We start from the raw sequence: 8,425 nt of genomic DNA, 5'->3' as shown, positions 1-8,425 counted from the left end.
GTCTGTGGGTATGTTTGGATATAATTTTACGTCCACTATATTGAAAAGACGAACCAACCGATTTAAATGATTAAAAAAAAAAACATTTGATTCGTATTGACGGGGAGACGTGCTGATTAGTTCTTGGCAAAGGCAGAACCAGCCATTCCGGAGATACAGATCAACAAACTCAAAACAACCATTTTTGAGAGAACAGCACGTCCGATTGCAATGATCTTAAAAACATTCGATTTGCATTGATGGAGTGAATAATTGGTCATTTTTGTAGAAGCAAAAATAGCAGTGTTTGAGAAAACGGCTCATCCAATTATAGTGATTCAAAAAGCTTATTGCTTCTGTCGACAGTGTTTGTTCACGTTTTCTTGCTTGTAGGTAAACATAGATAAAGACCGGCGTAATAAAATATTTGAAACAATTGTTATTAGTCTTTGATATTTTCTATTGATGATTGACTATTATTATATCACAAATGTTTAATTACTGTACAATAAATTCCAGTAAGTTGTCTTAAGGCACAATGCCATGTAGTTGCAAATTGCATCCAACTATCAATCTAAATCTGCTGCTCAAACACTACTACTTTTACTCTATCGACTTCAATTTTGTTAGCTATAGCATGCAAAAGTGTATCGAGAATAAAGAATGTCATTGGCTTGCAATATATATTTCGTGTGAGATATCAATAACGCAGCATCTTCAAAATTAAAATTCCGCTTATTCGGCTCTTTCAAATATTAACTTTTCTTTTACGAAGTCGCCCATCAATCATTCCGGATACTTCATTCGGTTAATGGACGCCCGTTCGCTAATCGAGTATTCGCACGTGACGATATGCAACAAAAGGACTGCTAAGGATTCTGCATGTTGACTGTCTGCCATGTCTTTGTGAATATTTTCTTCTCATTAATTATACATGTAGTTTTTAAACCGTTTTCGGATTTTCATCTAATTTAATAAAAAATTTAATCGCGCCAATTTCTAATATTATTTTAAGCATTAGCTAACTGTAGTTTATAATATAAGCATATAGTGGCAGCAGTTTAATAATTATTCATATATAAAACTATGTTGCAAAAGCAATATTTGTTTAGGCGTTGTTTAACATAATCCACTGTGTGAACGAATATTATAGAATTGTTTAATCAGCAATTACTTCTTTTCTTCAATGAAGGTTTGTTTCTGAATGCTAATTACAATGACAAACCGATCATGTCATATTTGAAGTATGGCTTTAATTACATTATTGTTTCTAAATATTATACATATTTTTAATGTCATTATAAATATATAATTTTTAATTTATCATCATAAATATGTGTATGATGCTTGACACTTATAAATGTGTGCATTACGAGTGTTACCATATTACAAACTAGTTAGTATTGGTGTTTTGCCTTGAGGCAAGTTACATGAACTTCCCTTTTTTGAATTTAATTTTCAAAATTAAACTATTTGTCGTAAGGCCGTAATAATTCAATAAGTTCTATAAGATTATGATATATAACGCCAAAAAAAGTTCCGTAAAAATCGGCTTAATTTTTTTTTTCAACTGTTAATTACAAGAAAACAGCTCGGTAGATTTTCACCTAAAACTAATCAGCATCATTCCCAACTAAGGGGCCGTTCAAGTATTACGTAAGCACTATAGGAGGGCGGGGGGTTGTTGATTTGCTTATTTTGGGTTGACATGGTAGGCAGGGCAGTCTGGATGATGATTACGTCATAGGTAGTATTTTTATTTTTTTACATTAATTGCAAAATGTTTACGTAAGCATGGGGGTAGGGGGTAAGAGCTTTGCTTACTTTTGCTGACAAGGGAAATGGGGGGGGGGGGTAAATAATTGTATCGAATATCTATCGAACGGTTTTTGAATTTGCAAAATCGATTCAGAATTGCGGGCTAAAACGTGGACGAAAAAGTTTTCATTTCTCTGCGATTTACAAAGAAACGGCTTGGCCGATCATCGCACAAATCAAATGGTTTTTAAATTTTTGAAATCGGTCCAACCGTTTTTGAGAAAACGTCGATTTACCGCAAAAAATCTGTTCACATACACGCACACACACACACATACTTTTTAAAAATTTGGTATCATTCGATTTAGAATGGCTTGAAACGTCAAGAAAACATAAAATTAGCGAATCGGATTTTTTATAAAAACATCTCCTTCGGGAAGTTAATATAACATTATTCACAAATCGTTTTTATTTAAATGCCATCTTGTACAGTGGCAAATAGGTTTTACTTCAATCGCGTGTGAACTTTACACGCGCTCGTTTTTATTGTATGAAATTTACCAAACAAAAAAAATGATTCCATTGATATCAAACAATTGATTTGTGTTTTTTGATGTGGGTTTTATGAGCAAAATGAACGCCTTTTTCATGTCCTTCTTTTAATTATTGGTTTTGATATATGTATGTATGTATATATATATATATATATATATATATATATATATATATATATATATATATATATATAACAGCTTATAGGACCCTTAAGTTATAATTGCTGTTCAAACAATATAGAAAAAACTAATATGAACTAATATAATATAATAAACGAAAAAAAATAATTATGGGAATGACAATTTATATCTATGGGAAGAGTTCAAAAATGGGTATGTTAAGTTCGTCGAGTCTGGTGGCTCATATAATAAACACCATCGTATGAAGCACAAGAAGTAGATGAAGATGATGATTTATTATAAAAGGATAATTTGTAAGTTTAGATAAATGTAATTAGAGTAAGAAAGACTCGGTACGTGTGTGCCAATTTTGTTTTGATCAGGAATAATTTTGTTAATTTACCAGTTAACTGGGAGAAAAGTAAATTAAATGAGCTTGACTAGGGAAGATTAGTGTGAGAGATTTTCCATTGCGATTTCACACAGTTCAGTGTTCGAAATGGGCTTATTTTTAAATGAAAACATATTTTTAATTTAGATGTTCAAGTATAATTGGACATCGTTGCCGCTCGATGTTAGATTGCCAAAGCGGGAGCTTGAACTTACGACCCCATCCACATACATAAGTCCGCGACCTACGCCAGCGCAACCTAACGTTATAAAATAAAACAAAAGTTTTTAAACAAAGTTAACAAGAAATCTTTTTTTTCTTGTATTGATATTTCCTTTTTTTTCTTTTTCGTATTTTGTAATGTAAGTAATTATTATGTTGTATAAATATATTAGCTTAGTTATAATTTTCTTCATCTATTTAATTTTCAACGGAGAAAAAATACATGTCACAACCGTATCTACAAAATTTGTCATAGGCGTACATAAGACACACTTTTGATAACAAATATACGAAAAAGCTAATTACTGATAACTAATTTTCAATGCTCAACTTACAGCAAAAAAAACAAACAAAGTGATCTATCTGTCAACTGAAATCCAACATGAAAACTTACTTTTGACATTATAAAAGGAATGCGGTCCACAGTCCATGTTAATGGAACCATGTTCGAATGAACATACCTTGTCTTTCTCTCTTTGGACCCTATAATATAATCAGTGTAGTTTACATGTTATAATGTACCCTCTGGCACAATCGTACCCTTTTACTGTCTTTCAAAATGATTATGAAGTTTTTAATAAGTTAAACAAGATAGGTATTAATAGACTTCAATATTTGTATTATATTGTCAAATCTTTCTATGTATAATATATGTATTTCTCATAACGTAAAAACGTGTTTTTTAATAACAGATTGAACGCCAGTGGCATGTCTGCTTTTAATTATTATTCCCGAGGTTTATTTTGATTCCTTCTTCGGAAAGATGCACTAATGTTCGGCATTGTGAAGGATCCTCAAAGGCACGGCCGAAGACATACGATGAATGCCTCTCAGATTGGGATCTGATACGAGTTCCTTTGAAGACATTTATTGACTTGCGAATTTCAATGACAAACGCTGTCGCGATTGGGTTTTTTTATTTAGATACAGGCATCAGACAATGTGGTCGTTCGACTCTTATAAATATTCTGATTGATGATTCAGTAAGGTCAATGTTTACATGCATTTTTTCGCATTCGGTATGCTGGAAAATGGTTTAATGATTCCTAATAATAATTATTATTCCATATAATAATTATTATTAAACACTGCGTAATGATAAATAATATATTTTTTTTAAATTTTCTAGTTAACTAGGGCAAGTTATAGTAATCGCAAAAAAATCGAAAATGAAAATTTTTATATATCTTTACGTTTCAGAGGTTTCTGAACATTTTGGCATACCTTAAAAAATGGATGTATGTGTGTGTGTGCGTGTGTGTGTGTGTTCGGATACAAATTTTCGTCGACGATTTCGGGAACACGGATGAAGCGATTTGGATATTATAAAAAAACATTCGGTTCATATTGATAAGGAGAAATGCTGATTAGTTTTTGGAAAAGGCAGGTCTAGCCGTTCTGAAGATATGGGGCAAAAAGTGCCAAAAACGGTAACGCAGTTTTTAAGAGAACGGAGCGACCGATTTGAATAATTCAAAAAAAATTACTTGTATTAACAAGATGAAGAACTGTTCAAATTTGCATGAAGGCAGGCCTAGCGGTTTCTGAGATCTAGTAAAAAAAGTAAAAGAAAAGCCATTTGACGGTCAAAATTTGACGGATCATTAGACATATGCACATCAAATTATCAGATATTTTCTAGAGATTTTAACCATAAGTATAAATTTTGTTTACATTCCTGTGGGTTCCGTACTAATGTTTACGCGTTAGACGGCGGCGCGGCGCTTACGCGCTTCGATAATTCGTCTTTATTCGGTTAAAACAGTACGATTGGTTTGAAAATTCATAATTTCCAAAATATTTCAAAATAAATGATTTAAGATAGAATGATTTAATATGGTTCGAAATTCTATTGAGAGTTTCAAATCATTGATCAACTTTTATTGATTATTTTTAATTACTCGAATTTTAAATTGCGGTACGGAAAGTTCCAGCAATTTGCCTTAAGGCACGATGCCTTAATTGCTTTAAGACAGAATTCCACTTACAGCTAGTTTACAACTCATTCAGAAAACACTTCTTTTCCTTTTTTAAAAATAGTTTGAATATAGAATAGAGTAGAGCGTTGCATAAAGGTCCAATTTGACTTTGAGCAATTATATTGTGAAAACCAAATCAAATTTTATCACAGCAAATAAGACATATCAAACAATCAACTATCTGACTAATACATCATTGTAGAAATGTGTTTTTTTTCTTGTTTTTCAAAAAATTGTAATTCGGTCTTTTTTACTCCAAAGGTGGGGTAAATTGGGACAGCCAAGTAGCAAATAGGTTCAAAGTCTTATTTTCATTCTAAAAGAATTATACAAAATAATAGCTACATTGTTTTACAAGCATTGCAAAATATAAATTCCATAGATGCATTTTTTCACAGAGACAAGTCTGCATATTATCTTGATCTGGTATTTTTTCAGAAATATTCATTAGCAGAATTGTTTTACTTATCTCTTGCAAAATTGCTATTTTCAACTTATTTTACTTTTAAATATTTGATACTTTTCATTTTCTACTTTTGCCAGGGTAAATGTTTAGTTGATCCTTTTTACCCCTAAACAGGAGTAAGCTTATATGTTATATAAAAAACGCTTGAATCTAACTTAAAACTAATAATACAACGTATACTTAAATATATTAAGGTCCCCTAAATAAAAAAACAATCACATTAAAAAAACTAACAACGAAAGAAAATAGAATACTTTCTTTATGGATTTTCAAGCATTGCCATTTATCTCCCAATAGTCGTAAAGAATCAAAGTGATGAGTAGTTACATATTTTTTTTTTCGTAAGAATCAAAGTGATGAGTAGTTACACATTTTTTCGCCTCTACTTTTAAATATTGTTGTTAAAAATTCTTAACTTTACTAGATTTTGAGATGTCGTGAATCATGACTTCCTTATAAAAATTGTTCAACAAAAAATAAATCTCTGTTTTATTTAACCTCATCTCTGTAATAGCATTAACTATTTGAATCATTGCAGGCCTTTCTATAGACTTATTTGTAAATTTGAGCAATTCTAAGATTTATTTCGCGAAAGTCTTACGGAATACTTATTAAGCTCTTTTTACCTAAATATAATCTTTACCTAAATAAATTACCATAAAAAATAATACTATTTGAAATACAATTTAAAATAATACAATAATACAATTTAAAATTTTTGACAGCAAACACAGGCCATTTTTCCAAATATTAATGAACTTTTCTAAATCAACCATTTTTGTGGGCCCATCGTAATCGTTAGGGATCGTAAAGACCATATCTACTCACATACAGATATTCTTCAAATTTATAATAAACCTTGCCAACCCAATTAGGGGGCGTCCATTAATCACGCGAGCGAGTTTTTAAGGATTTTTGGACCCCCCTCTTCTTTGGTGATACATTGCGATATTCAAAATTACCCCCCCCCCGTGCCCACTAAACATCACGTGTATTTTTAGTTACGAGAAAATATTGTAAAATTTTTAATTCTGAAAATGTTTGAACTTGTTTAAAAAAAATTAGTTGAAAAATAATTACACGTGATATCTTACTATACCCCTCCCTCCCCTACGTGATATTTCGTGATTTTTTGTCAAACTCCCCCTCCCCCTAAAAACCTCACGTGACTGATGAACGCCCCCTTACCAACTAATATCTTTTGAATGTTTAAATACGTAAGACGTTTTGCACTTTTGTACTAATTATAGAGAAACAGCTGAGCCGATTGTTTCGCAAAATTAATAAATTCATGTCCATAGAATCATTTGGAACGTCGATAAGACATAAAATTTGCAAGTGGGATTTTGGAGCAAATACATAAACTTCTCATTCGATTAGATTAATTATATAGAAAATATAATATAGAAAAGTATTATAGCATTTAAATTTAGCTTCGATTTCCTAATATTCAAGAATATTTTATTTGCATTAAAATTTTCGATACCTTGATTTTGATACCTTTTTGCTTCATTTGAAAAAAATGGCATTATCAAATTATTCTTTAAGTGATTTATGACGTTCCAATTATGTCATGTGTGATCATGAATACATTTCATATGCAATGATCATTTTTGACAATCGGCGATATCCGATTTGCTCAAGATCTAACGGACTTTCTAAATTCCTGCTGTTTTATTTTGCATAATGTTACGCAATGTAACTTCACCTAAAATAACCTAGATACAAGTAACCCTGCAACTCGTCGCTTATCTACATGACTAATACTGAAGAAAATAGTTAGAGCAACGATATAAAACAGACATTGCTTACTTGATTCGAGGATATTTGAATTACTAACTCATTTACCAAAGGTTTCATACGACATACCAAAAACTTACGATCGTGATGTTTTAAATGGGGAGTGGTAGAGATTCGGCCATGCAATCACAAAGTACCAAGTTCAGATTCCGTATTGTATGCAGTCTGACATCAAGCAGTATTAAATGTTTAGATTACATATACAGTATTGTCACAATTTGAAAATGACCAGCATTGGGGTGCCTTTCCATAAAAAGTATATTAAAACTTGAGTAAGACAATTATTGGGTCTACTTTAAATAACCTTTATTAACAATAACTGTCACATACGATAATAACCACAACAGCTAATAAGACGCCTTATTCTAATTACTGTTCAATAATAATCTATTTAAGTGTTCATCAATTTGCTAATTGTAAGGTAAGGTATTACTACTTCAACTATAAACACATATAAGGGCTTACCAACGGTCAAATGGTTAGTGGTATAGACTTCGATATAGTGGTTCCAAGTTTGATATCTGCCTTGGACATCCCGATGTCAAGCAGTGACGTCTTTTCTAATTCACGTGGAAATAGCTTTTCGTAGCATTTTTGTATCAATAAAAAAGAAGTCAGTGCAGAAATGTAAAAACATAGAGAGGGGACAACCGTTTGGGTTAGTCAGAGCAATAATTTATAGGACTCGCACATATAAATAAAGTATTTTTTATCTATTCGTATTGATAGCGCATTTAGAGAGCGAATATATGAAATATTGATTAATATGATGAATACAAAAATTATTACTTTTGCAGATCAATCAATTAAATAGCTATTTCAATCGGTCAGCAGTTTGTTTTACTGCCTTTTAAGTATTTAATCTCGTTAGTTTGGTTAACTTTTCACACAAAATTTTCAGTTCTCAATTCAGTTTACATCACTTACAGCATGATTGTTTCTGGAATAGTTCAGTTAGGTTCAAGATTACCTTTTTAATTTCCCGAAGGAGAAGTTTATGTTTTCATCAAATAATCCGATTCGCAAATTTTATGTTTTCTCGACGTTTCAAGCCATTCTGAATCAAATGAGACCAAATTTGGGTAAAGTAAGTGTGTGTGTGTGTGAACAGATTTTTTGCCGTAAATCGACGTTTTCTCCAAAACGGATGGACTGA

This window comes from Ctenocephalides felis, unplaced genomic scaffold, assembly GCF_003426905.1.
Source record: "Ctenocephalides felis isolate EL2017-DRISC unplaced genomic scaffold, ASM342690v1 CF-g0.4_SCAFFOLD_01492, whole genome shotgun sequence".
In the NCBI taxonomy this organism is placed as follows: domain Eukaryota; kingdom Metazoa; phylum Arthropoda; class Insecta; order Siphonaptera; family Pulicidae; genus Ctenocephalides; species Ctenocephalides felis.
Note: the sequence above shows the minus strand (reverse complement) of the source record.